This window comes from Carassius auratus, chromosome 28, assembly GCF_003368295.1.
Source record: "Carassius auratus strain Wakin chromosome 28, ASM336829v1, whole genome shotgun sequence".
In the NCBI taxonomy this organism is placed as follows: domain Eukaryota; kingdom Metazoa; phylum Chordata; class Actinopteri; order Cypriniformes; family Cyprinidae; genus Carassius; species Carassius auratus.
The window spans coordinates 5,880,434-5,895,536 of NC_039270.1; the positions used below are offsets into that span (position 1 = coordinate 5,880,434).

The window sequence follows — 15,103 nt, forward strand, 5'->3', positions numbered from 1 at the left end:
TGCTTTTTTATTAATGTTCACCAAACTGGTGCATTAGTCCTAAAGTCTCCTGAAGAAAATGTATGAAATTTGGATTGGATCCTGACCTTATATGTTAAATTTTTCCAAAATAATAAAAATGTACAAGAAAAGTTATCACATTCATTTCAACACATTCGTATCAAAATTCTTTAACTTGAATGTAATACGTTTTCTTTTTCATTACATTTTGCACATCCACCCCAAAAAAAAAAAAATTAAATTGCATACAATTACAATTACAAAAAAATTACAATATACATGGGTAATATATACTCCTTTTCCATTGAGCAAACGAATCGCAGGGATAATCAAGATCCAGATCTCTAACACACTTTAGCCACATGTACCATGAAATAGGGCTGTCAAGATTTTTTTTTTTTTTTATATCACGATTATTGTGACCTTGTGGGGGGAAAAAGATAGTCACTTTTTTTTACTTTGTTTATTGAGTTTTTCTTTTTCACCCAACGAACAAGGATGAATGCAGGACACAAGACTGACTTTCTCCATCATCTTTGAAGCTCCTATGAAATAAGAGAGAAAATACTGCCAAGTTCAACAGTATGATGAATAGTAACACTTTACAATAAGATGTTTTGTTAACATTAACATATTAACTAACACGAATGAACGGTGAACAATACATTACACAATTTATTAATCTTTGTTAAAGTTAATAAATATAGAGTCATTCATGTTAGTTCACAGTACTTTAATGTTTACAAACACAACTTGAGATTTTAATAATGCATAATGCTGAGATTAACATGAACTAAGATTAATAAATTCGGTGGAAATATTGTTCAATATTATGTTATTTATATATGTTAACTAATGTAATTAACTAATGTTAACTAATGAACCTTATTGAAGAATGACTGCATATGAGGCATTAAGTGCATGGCACTGCGATCAACTTAACATTTTACAAGTTTAATGTAGCAATGTGTTTGCTCAGTTTTTCAAGATCAGTTTTAATCAAGTAACTGTTAATAGTTTTGAACAACGAAATAAAGTGTGACTACGCACATGATTACAAATACAAAAACGAGTAACGAAAATGTGGTACTGATTAAATAATCACCCTTTACTTAAATGTATGAACACAGAAAACCGCTGTTAACAGGTCAATATAACATTTCCCAGTCTAGGGCTAGCAAAATAAGGGCAATTTACTCTGATGAACTCGACTCTCCTCAGAGTGGCTGCGTCGTCTTCTTGTGTGACAGGTGTCAGCGTTAATGCACAATACTGCTGCCTGGGAGCTCAACCAGGTTGTGGCGCTGGAGTATTTACATTTGGGGTTATCATAAGAGAACGGTTCATTTTAAATATTGGGGTTGTTGCCAATACCGGTATATTGTCACACACTAAATTAACACTATCAATAATCGTTACTTTGAATATCACGGTTATATCGCGACACCCCTACCATGAAACATTTTAAATAGAGCCTCTTTTACTTTGTTTAAACAGTATATTTTCACAAATACGCCAGGCTTTATTCCGATTTGAAATCCACAATAAGTTTTTGACCTGTAACACCTGTTAAGCTATTCCTATACAAAAACAATGGTTTAAGAATCAACGTTTCTTAGGCACCGTCCACACGTTTCTGTGAAGAGGCACAATTTTTTTTTTTTTTTTATCGGATAGGAATGTCATCCACACAGATCCAGTGTTTTCGGAAGGTGAAACCACAATTTTTTGAAAGCGGATCCCAGAGTTGATAAAGCTGAACACGCCATCTTTCCGGTTTCATGTGGACGTAGCCTTAGAAACATGCTGTCTTTAACATATTGCCTTAGAAGAATCACAAGAGCTTATGGAAGTATTGCTTGCACCCAAACAGTTTTCAGCATTCATGAAATGTTTCTAGAGCACCAAATCGGCATAATATAATGAATTCTGACTGGAGTAATGGCTACAGACTATTCAGCTTTGCCAAGAATAAAGTTTAATACAAAAAGTTTAAATTGGAGTCAAAAAAATAAAACCTAATTGTCCAGTACTCAGGGAGAGGAACTTACAGCACTGATGCCCGAAAGTGGTTATGAGAAAACAGGCAAATGACACCAAACAAACTTTTCAAATCCAGCAATTTTTTTTTTTTTAATTTGAGGTGGTAGAGACAGAAATTCTAAACCACATGAGCAAAAAGGGAAAACATGCCATTTGAATGAAGGAGTGGAAAAGATCTCCAGAAAATATTATGCTAAATTACCATTAACATGTCCCTGACCACAACATTGACCTTGGCCACATCCATGACAATTCCCTCGGCCGCATCCCTGTCCAGCATCGCTGCCATGTCCTGCGCCCTGGCCGCTTCCCTGAGCAGCGCCCTCACCAGCTCCTGCGCCTTGACCAGCTCCTCTTCCATGGCCGCTTCCCTGTCCAGCTCCGCTTCCATGGCCGCTTCCCTGTCCAGCTCCGCTTCCCTGGCTGCTTCCCTGTCCAGCTCTGCTTCCCTGGCTGCTTCCCTGTCCAGCTCCGCTTCCCTGTCCAGCTCGAACGGGTAAGCCTCGCCAGACGGGGTTAAAAGATGTGAGAGTAGCTGAGGGTAGCTTTTTTTTTTTTTTTTTTTTTTTTTTGCAGGATTTGGCGAGAGGACGAGACTCGTAGCGTCGGACGGTTAAGCCTCGCCTACCGTCAAATGGAAAGGTAAGTTGCGTGGCCGAGAGACTGTTACCGACGTCCGAAGGGAGCACACACATCGAACGGGTAAGCCTTGCCGACCGTAGGGTGGAAACGTAAAGCAAGTCTGTCCAGGAGGCTCTCGCCAGCGTCCGAAGGGAGCACACACATCGAACGGGTAAGCCTCGCTGACCATAGAAAAGGAAAAGGTAAGGTTGCCTAACCGGGAGGCTCTTACCTTCGTCCGACAGGAGCTTAAAAAATCCTATTGGAATTTCACTTTGTCCTATTGGATCCTACTGGATTCTTAAAATCCTATTGGACATTCTGATTGATTTTAATGGAATTTCACTTTGTTCTATTGGATCCTACTGGATTCTTAAAATCCTATTGGACATTCTGATTGATTTTAATGGAATTTCACTTTGTCCTATTGGATCCTACTGGATTCTTAAAATCCTATTGGACATTCTGATTGATTTTAATGGAATTTCACTTTGTCCTATTGGATCTTACTGGATTCTTAGAATCCTACTGGACATTCTGATTCATTTTAATGGAATTTCACTTTGTCCTGTAGGATTTTATTTGATGTTTAGAATCTTATTGGATATTGTGTTTAATTTAATGGGATTTAATTTTTTCATGTGATCTTCTATTGATTTGTATTGGACATTGTGATTTTCAAATGGAAATTCACTTTGTCCTGTAGGATCTTCTTTGATTCTGTTAATTACTTTTTAAGAGTAACTTAACTTTTTTAGAGTAGCACTGTGTATGTGTGTGTGTGTGTGTATTTGTAACCCATAAAAATGCAGCCTACATATACACAAATATATATATAAGGTAACAGTAAGGAAAATATTTAATTGATATAATATCCGAATAAGTTAAAATGTATTACATGTGACTAAGAATTCATAAAAACACAAACATCTATAATGGTATTGTCGTGACGCTTCCCCTTTAAGAAATCCGAACGTAGTAGTGCGCGTGACACTGTAGCGTGCATGGTAACGGTCAGGTGAGGAAGCTGAGACATCGAGTGATTAACGTTGTTGAACTTGTTAAAAATGTATTGAAAGACTCTAAAAAGGAAGAAATAATGATACTTATCTGAGCTGCATCCCAAACGAACCATTTTGGGTGAAGTAATTATATCTGTTGCTGAGTTGTTGATCTAGTTACTGTATCTGCTGTTTGCCATTAACTTTAGATAGCAAAAGCTAATTTAACAACTGATATTAATTAAATAATAATGTATGCCATTTATAATAAAATGTAATTGTATAAAACACTGAAGTAGCGAGTACAAAATGCCTGTTCTGCCAACATTTTGAGCGTTTTGAATTGTGCTTTACGGTTTTGTGTACGCTTTATTTGTATTGATGGATTAATGTTCTGTTGTGCAGGTTAGGTTTCCAGTTAAAAAGTTTGACATGATACAGTTCTCCCGTGATATTTGTGTGTACATGAAGACACGCATGACAAGAGAATAGATGGCGTCTTCCGTTATTACTGTCAATCGAAACAATGAGTCCAGAAAAATTTAGCAGATTTACCGGCGTAATATTTAACACTCGCGTTTGTCATTTCTGAAATGGTAAATGTGGATGTTTGGTCGTTTTAGATTAACAAAGATTTTCTTCAAATTGTGAATAGATTTTGTAGAGAAGCTGAGAAAAGTGCTCTCCCCTTAAAGCACAGTACGACTCGAAATTACTGAGCTGGCTTATCTAAAACCAGGAAGTAATCGTGCATGTGTTCATTTGACAGAGCATTAGTGATTGCTTTGGAATATATTTGATACAATATTTTCCAGTTTTTTTTCTCTGTTTTTACATTACACACAAATAGTACTGTATTAAATGAAATGAACAGTTTAAGTTCCCTTTGAGGTGTATTATACTGAGTTACAATATCATATTCTATATATTGTTTGATGTTTTATTGTTCTGTGTTGTGATGTGATTGTATTTGCTATTATTATTATTGTTACAGTAAAGTGTTATTTTTATATTCAACTTCTGGTCTCCTGTATACACTTTATATGTTCCTCCTCACTCTAGATATGTTCCTCCCTTTTTGGGTCTAGAACTGGTTTCACTAGTTCACGCTTACATATAATTAGCTGAGGTATGGTATGCGTATTTGGCGTGCTGTCCGGGGAAGGGCTCCGAGCTCGGGAATTGCCCGAACCTAGAGTACCCCCCAAAAAGGCAAATGTACAAGAGGACAGCCGCCAGTTTAAAGAATGCCCCCCCAAAAAGCAGAGTACTGGCGGGGGCTGATTTGGTTTCTGAGAAGTCATCTCTTTGGCAGGCTGGAAGGGCCTACTTACTCCGGAGGGAGCGACATGGGAGTTGGGAGAGTAGGCCCTACCGGCTGCAGCTAGTGAACTACGTGGTTGTTGGCGCCCGGTCGGTAGGGCTCGGGCCGATGCTCAACTGGAGCTTTTTGGCGTTGGAACGGTGAGCCCTACCGGCCGATGAGGAGGAGCAGCGTGTTTGTGGTGCCCGACCGGGAGGACCCGAGTTGCCTCGACCGGAATAGGTCACGGTGTCGGCGTACGGGCCCTACTGGCTGATAGCCCCTGCTATTCAGTGGGTGAAGGGCCTAACGCTGACCGAGAGGGCCCATGAAGCCTCCGACAGGAGATTGAGACTCAGGATGACGGACGTCTGGGTCCTCTCGGTTTGGCAGATAAAAAGCTTTTGGGCTAGCCGACAAGGAGGACTCTGGCAACATCCGAAGGGAGATCCCGACTCACGGCATCGGATGGATGAGACTCGCTTTCGGCTGGCAAGCATAGGCCCGTCCGGGAGACTCTCGCCAGACGTCTGAAGGGAGCACACGCGACAGACGGGTAAGCCTCGGCGGACGGGGAGGGTTGGAAAGGAAAACCCGACTGGGAGGACTCTCGCAGCATCCGATGGGGCCTCTAACTCAGAACATCGAACGGGTAAGCCTCGCCAGACGGGGTTAAAAGATGTGAGAGTAGCTGAGGGTAGCTTTTTTTTTTTTTTTTTTTTTTTTGCAGGATTTGGCGAGAGGACGAGACTCGTAGCGTCGGACGGTTAAGCCTCGCCTACCGTCAAATGGAAAGGTAAGTTGCGTGGCCGAGAGACTGTTACCGACGTCCGAAGGGAGCACACACATCGAACGGGTAAGCCTTGCCGACCGTAGGGTGGAAACGTAAAGCAAGTCTGTCCAGGAGGCTCTCGCCAGCGTCCGAAGGGAGCACACACATCGAACGGGTAAGCCTCGCTGACCATAGAAAAGGAAAAGGTAAGGTTGCCTAACCGGGAGGCTCTCGCCAGTGTCCGAAGGGAGCACACGCATCGAACGGGTAAGCCTCTCCGGATGGCGGACAGAAAAGGTAACGATAGGTGGCCAGGAGGCTCTTGCCAGCGTCCGGCGGGGACAAAACTGGGTGAGCCTCGCAGGCCGTAGGATGGAAAAGGTAAGTTTGTGTGGTCATTAGGCTGTCGTCAGCGTTTTAAGGGAGTTTGCTACTCCCGGCAAGAGATGGGTTAGCCTTGGCGACCATAGGAAGGAAGGAGAGTTTATTGTGTGTTTGGTGCTTGCAGCATTTGAACAGCTTGCTTGTAGGTTTGAAACCTAAACCACGCGGTAAGGTCGTGGTTGGCTGGCCAGGAGGCTGTCGCCGGCGTCCGATGGGAGCACTCGCATCGGACGGGTAAGCCTCACTGGCCGAGGGTGGAAGAGGTCAGGTTGTCTAGCCGGGAGGCTCGGACCGACGTCCGATAGGAGCTTAGCTCCAGGAATCGAACGGGTAAACCTCTCTGGCTGAAGGACGGAAAAGGTTGTCCGGCTGGGAGGCTCTTACCTTCGTCCGACAGGAGCTTAGCTCCCGGATAGAACGGTTAAGCCTCGCTGGCCAAAGGACGGAAAAGGTAAGGTTGTCTAGCCGGGAAGCTCTCACCTACATTCAATGGGAGCCCTGACTCCGTGCATTGGATGGGTAAACCTCTCCGTACGTAAGACAGAATGGCAAAGCAGGTAGCCGGGGGCTTTCACCTACGTCCGAAGGGAGTGTGAGCTCCTGGCAACGAACGGGTAAGCCTTGCTGGCCGCAGAATGGAAAAGGTGAGGTTGTCTGGCCGGGAGGCTCTCGTCAGCATCCGATGGGAGCTCAAGCTCTTGGCATCGAAGAGAGAAGCCTTGCCGGCCATAGGATTGAAAAAGGTAAGGTTATCTGGTCGGGAGGCTATGGCCAGCATCCGGTGTCTTTTTATTTATCATTTATTTATTTATTTTCTATATTTATTTTTATTTTTATTTATTATATTTATTAAAATTGCGACACCAGATGGGTAGTCTCTCCAGCCATCGGAGGGAAAATTGAGATTGTTTTATCTGCGAAGAGCTCGTTAGTGTTCGGCGAAAGCGTAACTTGCGGTATTGGATGGGTACATCTTGCCATCGGAGGGAAAATTTGTTTGGGCTGCAATGTACTCATTGGTGTTCGATAGGTAAATGTCGTTGTTTTTTTTTTTTTGGTTAATCGGCCTATTTTAATCGGGTAAGCTTCGCTGGTGGTCGGATGGAAAGTCCAAGATTGATTAAGTGGGAAAGCATCTGGCAGGATTGTAATACTTGCGATGTCAAACGAGTAAGCTTTGCTGATAGTTGAATGGAGAAGGCAAAGGTTGGTTCAACCGGGAGCCCTCTTGCAGGGCCTGGCAGGGAGTTCGATACTAAAGATTTATTTGTCTACGAGGGTAGACGCTGTGAGGCTTACTTGAATAATTGTTTAGCAAATCCAATGAGCTGCTTCCGATAATGAGTCCGAAAAATCTTGGTGCAGTCATAGTATCCGAAATTAAGAGTGCAAAAATAAATTGGATTTCCTGTGCCAGTGTACCCCAAATAGGTGCCATGTATCGGCAATGTGGTCATTGTCAGCACGTGAGATCGATGGTACATATCGACGATGTAATCGTGCATGGGTGGAGTAAGAGAAAGATTCTTTATACTTTCTGAGCTTACTATTTACCATTTTGACCATGCAGGTGCACGAAAAGAGCCTATGGAATCACCAATAATCAAAAAAAAAAAAAAATACTTTCGGACGTACTGATACACTGGTATTAAGTATAAGTACTATATTTAAATACTGCTAGGTCATGTAGTCGGCACTACGGTCATCTCGCTTGTCCAGTGAATTTTTTTTTTTTTTTTTTTTTAAACCTACGGGCTCACATCATCCTTTGAGAGCACGGGCGAGCGGGAAATGCAGTGCTGAGATGGGATAACGGAGCAGTTTGATAGCCGATTTAAGGTAGGCCGCCTAATGATTATTATAAAAAAAAAAAAAAAAAACGTTGGTTGGAAAATGGGCCTAATATCGTCTTGGCTATTGTCGATACATGATGCTATCACCGCAAGCTCGGATGCATTGCATGCCTTTAGGCAGAGGTGATGTGTGGTATTTATTTTTTTTTTATTTTTTATTTTTTTATTTTTTATATATATATATATATATTTAGGTGTAGGAAAGGCTCCTGCGGGAGCAGACGCTGCTACAGCAGTGGGGAGAACGGGAAAGGCTCCTGCGGGAGCAGACACTGCTACGGCAGTGTGGAGGTATAGGAAAGGCTCCTGCGGGAGCAGACACTGCGTGGCAGTGAGGAGGTGTAGGAAAGGCTCCTGCGGGAGCAGACACTGCGCGGCAGTGAGGAGGTATAGGAAAAGGCTCCTGCGGGAGCAGATACTGCGCGGCAGTGAGGAGGTGTAGGAAGGCTCCTGCGGGAGCAGACACTGCGCGGCAGTGAGGAGGTATAGGAAAGGCTCCTGCGGGGGCAGGCACTGCTGCGGCAGTGGGGAGAACGGGAAAGGCTCCTGCGGGAGCAGATACTGTTGCGGCAGTGGGGAGATATGGGAAAGGCTCCTGCGGGGGCAGACACTGCAGCGGCAGTGGGCAGATACAGGAAAGGCTCCTGCGGGAGCAGACACTGCAGCGGCGGTGGGGAGATACAGGAAAGGCTCCTGCGGGAGCAGACACTGCAGTGGCGGTGGGGAGGTACAGGAAAGGCTCCTGCAGGAGCAGACACTGCAGCGGCGGTGGGGAGATACAGGAAAGGCTCCTGCGGGAGCAGACACTGCAGTGGCGGTGGGGAGGTACAGGAAAGGCTTCTGCGGGAGCAGACACTGCTGCAGCAGTGAGGAGGTACATAAAAGGCTACTTCGGCTGCTGTAGATGTTGGCTGTGGGAAGAGTAAAAAGTGTTAGTAATATTTGATGGGGCAAGCTAAAAATGGATGGGTAGCCTACTGTGTTATCAGCTTAGCAATTTGTTGCCTGATTTGACAATTCCTCAGGCCTTGTCCACCTTATTATGTTCCTGTTGGAAAAGCATCTTTCCTCTCATTTGGCCTCCGGGCTCTTTAGACGGACTCCCGAGCGGATACGTTTGGAACGCTGTTTTCACGTTGTATTATGGACTGTGGAAACAGAGGCTTTTGGAAACGATTGAGCATGTTTAGTCTTTTTAAGGCGTTGTACCGAAAGACATGATTATAGCAGTAACGTTAACCCCTTACCAGACACCCCCCATTTTTGGCATGGAGGCAGAAATTATATACCCAAAATAAAGATGTTTCTGTTCATGATTCTTTCTGACTAGATCCATGATCAACATTTGTCCATGAGCTAACACTTTGACGTTTACCGTTCAGGAATAGGAATAGTTTTCCTGACATGATGGAAAATTAATCACTGGAATTATGTTTTATCGAAATATTGGTCAAATATAAAAGCCAAAGTCTTTGGACTTCAATTGATGCGTGGTTTATCCAGATCAAGTAAGAGTGTGATGTTTAACGTGCTGTAAAAATGAAACGTAGACTGGGGGCGTTGGCGATGCTTGCAGCAAATGGGTTAACAGCAGTTATGTGCTGTTCGCTTCCAAGTGGTTTCTAAAGAGATTTACTTTCCGTTTTTTTCGTATTACGGTCCTTAAAAGGCGATGGTAATTTTACTCACACTTGCTATCCTGCATCTAAACACGAGGGCAGATGCGTTTTAGATTAATTTTGAGTGATCACGCCAGTGAATGGTAAAATAGGTCCCTAAATGATTTGGTCCTACCAGGAGACTTGCATGGAAATTAAAATTTTAAAATTAAATTAAGCATTTAGCAGGCGCTTTTATCCAGAGACTTAAGTTTTTTTTTTTTTTTTTTTTTTTTTTTTTTTTATAAACGTATGTCTGTATCATTTCGGCGAGGTTTAAACGTGCGCGGTAAGGCGAATGTAACAATAATAATAATAATAATAAATAATAATAAGAATGCATTTTATTTGTAGAAACAAACGCCAAAAGCAATACAACAATTCATTAGAGACAGACAGTCTTGAATAAATGTGACTTAATCAACTTTTTTAAAATCGCCCAACATAGGTGCATATCTGACGTGCAGAAGAAGTACATTCCATAGCTTAGGGGCTTCATATGAAAAGGCTCTTTGCCCCATGGTCTTTAGCTCACATTATGGCTGGTGAAGTGAAAGAGAGTTAGTAGAGCGAAGAGAGCGTGATGGAATATAAGGACTGATGAGTTTCACAAAGATGCTCAGGTGCAGTCCCATGAAGTGCCTAGTATGTTAAGATAGAAATTTTAAAATCAATTCTCACGTTTACGGGAAGCCCGTGTAATTGTGAAAGAACCGGTGTAATGTGTTCGCGAGGAGAAGTACAAGCGTGCGGCAGAATACTGAAGCTTGCTCAACGATTTAGCTGGAAGGCCTGAGAACGAGGCATTACGATAATCTAACCTAATGCCTTTGGCTTCGTGGTTAAAAGTGGCATCATCATCCGACGGAACGGTGTATATGTATTCCAAATCTATGCGGGATCCGCACCCCGGATCAGCGGGTGGCGGTAATGCACCTTTACGTTGGTTTGCCAAAACCGCCATAAAACGCTACTAGAAGAAGACAGAACTACGTCAAGACGTAGTTTAACAAAACTTTAGCCGCAAAACTGCTTTTAGATGCAACACTTTGAATGCGAACTGCCGTAAAAATCCAATGAAGAAAAAGAAGAACCTGTTTTTTAGCGTCTTCGCCTGGAAATGTATTAGTCTGCGCCGCTAGAGGAAGCGGCCTCACACTGCCACTCGGCCGGAACGCCGTGGTGAAAGACTGAGCCGTGGTTGGATTCTTTCTGCTGCAATCCAGCGCTCTACGAGAGCTCGGTCTCGGGCGGCACGATCGTGTATCGAGCAAGACGAGCTCGGAGTTGCACGGTCTATTGGCCACGATGTGTGGCTTGGCGAGGATAGCAGCTGTCGCGATGACGCTTAATGCTGCTCAACGGCCGTGTTTGGCTGGGTAGAAATGATCTCGGGTCCGGCAAAAGCAGCAGGTCTTATAAATCCCCTGTTTAGCGCTCTTCGATGGTACGAAAATTGGGTCTGTGATAAGGTGACTGACGAAGCGAACCAGCATGCTGATAAACCGTCAATGGATAGAGGTAAGTCAGCGATATTTATACTGTGGGATTCATTACTTGATTGTGGTCCACCTGTGATGATTAGGCTAAGTATCTGACGCGCTCCTCCCGAATCTTCATTGATAATTACATTTAGTGTATATTTACATTGGAAGCACAAGTGCTACATATTGTGTGCGTGTGTGTGATCAATCCATTATCAGTCCCTTAGAAATGTTTGCACTAATGCTGTATTGCTGCACAAATCACCTCTTATGTTTTTTACAATGTTACTGAAGGTCATGCAACGTACAATGAACAATGTCTACATCAGGGTGAGTTTAGGCAAACTGCAAGTACTATTTGTTCATAAAACAAATACAATGGAAAAGTTTACCTTTAGAATAAAAAAAAAAAATCCCATATAAACAGTCACCCAACTGGATCCCATTAAAATCCTATAGGAATGATCCTACAGGATATTTATGTCTTGTCCTACAAGACTATTCCTATCAGAATCCTATAGGAACGGTTCCAAAATATGATAGAAAATCCAATTAGAATCCTGTACAGTTTTCTTATTGGAATCCTTTAGGATTTTTTGACAACCATTTAAAGGCAGCAGGTGCATAAATACACTTTTGTTTACTCCATGTAGTTCTGAGAGCTGAGGTGTACATTTTGATTTTCTGAAATACATCAAGGTAAGTGCGCAAAGGTCTCTCTCACACACTCTCTCTCTCTTTCTCACACAAACATACACACACACAATATAATGTTGTTATACTCCATATAGCTTCATATACAAGTCAGAAACTAAGCTTTTATTGCACAGGCCTATCTAAAGGGTTAATGGTCCCACCTACTGTAGTGATCATCTGTAAAAATAACAAATGTTACCTCTTCCCAACAGGGAAAACCACCAACAATCAAGAATCTCACACACACACAAACACTATAATTTGATGTTATACTCCATATAACTCCATATACAAGCCAGAAACTAAGCCTTTTTTTTTTTTTTTTTTTTTGCACAAGCCTATCTAAAGGGTTAATGGTCCCACCTAGTGATCAACTGTAAAAGTAAAAAAAAAATTGTACCTCTTCCCAAAAGGGAAAACCACAAACAATCAAGAATGCATGATTTTATGGTGTCATGGCTTTGCAATCAAAAAATGTCGTTATAATGGAAGTCAATGGGGCAAAAACAGCCAACAACAACAAATGAGGGAGAAAAAAAAATAAATATAATGCTGCACAAACACTAAAAATGCATCAAAGCCAATTTTGCTACTAATCTTTGACATCCTCTAGACTGTTATAAAAAGTAAAAAAAAAAAAAAAAAAAAAAAAAAAAATCCAGCCACAATTAGGACTGATTAACAGATTTATGCAAAAAAAATTACAAAAAAAAATATGAATCTGATAAATTTTTACAGCAGTTTAATTGAGTGGATGTTTTCATCCCGAACATACCGAAAGGGTAGTGAATTTGAACAATCCATAAGGGTTAAATATTTAGACTTAATAGGCTATTTAATTTCAAACTTTTGTATTTATATATATATATATATTTATATATATATATATATATATATATATATATATATATATATATATATATATATATATATAAAACATTTTAATTTGGACCACAACATGCCCTAGGCCCTAGATAGTGTTTGAAAGTGTTTTGATTCTTTATTGTTCGTTCACACTTTACATTAGGGCTTCATTAGTTGACATTGTTAACTCATTAGTTAACAAACTGTCAATGAAAAATTATTCTAAACATTAATTAATCTTAGATAATTCCAGTATTTAATAAAACATTGTTAAAACTGAAAGTTTACGTTTGTTTCTGTTCTGTTGAGTTTATGAATGCAATGGCCAATCAGAGGCTTTCAGATGAGTCATCGCTGAAACACTGCACGCACTCGCTGACTAAATTCTCTGGCGAATTCTCTCATCAGAAACTAAAAAGTACAGATGTGCTATGAATACAAGTAATATATTCATTCATTTAACACTGTATGCAGTATAAGTAATTCTAATGTTATTTTTGGAGAGTGCTTGAACTCTGGCTAGACTAAATGAAAATTTTCTTTGATAATGTAAATGTTATTTTGCCATCTTTCTGTACAATAAAAGTGTTAAATTAGTAACTTTTTTTTAAAAAAATTCACATTAAAAACAAAAACAAAACAAAAATTATATTTTTATGGTATGACACCCATACCTGGTACTTAAGTAAAAAAAATGGGATTTTATGCATAGCTAGTGGGAAGTCGTGGCCTAATGGTTAGAGGGTTGAACTCCCAATCGAAGGGTTGTGAGTTCTAGTCTCGGGCCGGATGGAATTGTGGGTGGGGGAGTGCATGTACAGTTCTCTCTCCACCTTCAATACCACGACTGAGGTGCCCTTGAGCAAGGCATCGAACCCCCAACTGCTCCCCGGACGCCGCAGCATAAATGGCTGCCCACTGCTCCGGGTGTGTGCTCACAGTGTGTGTGTGTGTGTGTTCACTGCTCTGTGTGTGTGCATTTTGGATGGGTTAAATGCAGAGCACAAATTCTGAGTATGGGTCACCATACTTGGCTGAATGTCACTTCACTTCACTTCAGTACATTACACTATTAGGCCACTTTGTCTGCATGGCCTGTTGTAGGTCAATTAACATAATTTACAAAGGCACAACATGTATTTCCTTACACATATTTGAGAATCAAGATATGATTATGATATAGTTACAATGTTTGGGAATATTTTGAGTAAAAAGTAAAACATAAGCCCATATAAATTATACAGTGACATCATGGCTGCTGTGTATCACATGACAAGCAAGAAGACACACACACACACACACACACTCGCGCCCCTCAAAAATAATGAGTGCATGACGTACCTATATGTACCTATACATAAACATTTCTATAAAATCCACGGATTTGTACAGTAAGTTAATGAACCCAAACTGTATGATGTTACAGAAAACTCGTTTTCCGGTTTCATTCACACAACAGGGCGTCGAAGAAAATGTTGCGAGTCCTGAAAAAATTGTGTGTTTATAGAATATTGCTGTCATTTCTGCACTCTCCCACATATACAAATTATTATTAGAAAAATATAATATAATGTATAATTAAAATGATAAATTACATAAAATGTATATAAAATACAACTTACTTGTACGTCTTCAGTGTAGGCCCGTGGGCTTCAGGCCGTTGAATCCTGTGTGTTAATGCACCTCTGCATGTACCTTATGTGACATATTTGTTTAGGCGCAAATGATATCGATATTACAGTTATGAAACGTTATAACGAACTTACCGTAACGTGTGAAGGTATTTTCTGGTTTTGAATCCTGCGAGATGGCGTCTGGTCATCCGATTTGAAAACTTTTACTTTCACTTTGACCTTTTTCTTCTGGTGCTGTTTACATTTACAAGCCAACTGATGAATTACTGCCTCCTACTTGGACTGGAGTATGAAACAGCAAAAGAATAGAAGCAGAACACATTCAGAGAGTGGGAGAGTGAGAGAGCGAGAGAGAATCATGGTAAAGTTCAGCACTCCTTAAAACTGAGATGAAAATAATTAAAATAATTAAAATTTAGTGAAACACATTTAAAGGTATTAATGTATAAATTTGAGAGTGCATTGTTATTGCAATCTTTACCACTGGGGGACACTCAGCTCAGTAAAAAAAAAAAAAAAATGCATTTATTTTGTTCGCAGTAATGCTGAGGATTTATCTGTTTGGCATATGGTTGTTATTTGTTTTGTGTTTGATGACAGAAGGGTTATTTCTTATTTATCATTCTCCAGTGAGGTGAAATTGAAGTAATTTTGAACATTAGATCCTCATTGTGAAACCAAAAATGACAGTATTGGACATTTCTGAATTATAGTTTGTACAGTTATTTTTGTATCATATACTGCTGGTGCTAAATTAATAAACATATACAGGTACATGCATAAATGTAGA

General features: G+C 40.9%; 1 protein-coding gene across 6 annotated transcripts in view; it reads right to left on the bottom strand.

Moving 5' to 3' along the window:
* LOC113046572 (NACHT, LRR and PYD domains-containing protein 3-like) overlaps positions 1 to 14,532 on the bottom strand; it is a 52,650-nt gene extending 38,118 nt beyond the window's left edge. For 4 of the 6 annotated variants that reach the window (XM_026207398.1, XM_026207396.1, XM_026207395.1 and 1 more), the window contains exons 1-2: positions 14,446 to 14,532; positions 14,302 to 14,374 (exon numbers count right to left, since the gene is read on the bottom strand). The gene's annotated coding sequence lies outside the window, so the exon portion shown is untranslated. The remainder of the gene's footprint in view (positions 1 to 14,301; positions 14,375 to 14,445) is intronic. The other 2 variants (XM_026207393.1, XM_026207394.1) reach the window with 2 other exon arrangements.
* Positions 14,533 to 15,103: the final 571 nt, after the last annotated feature.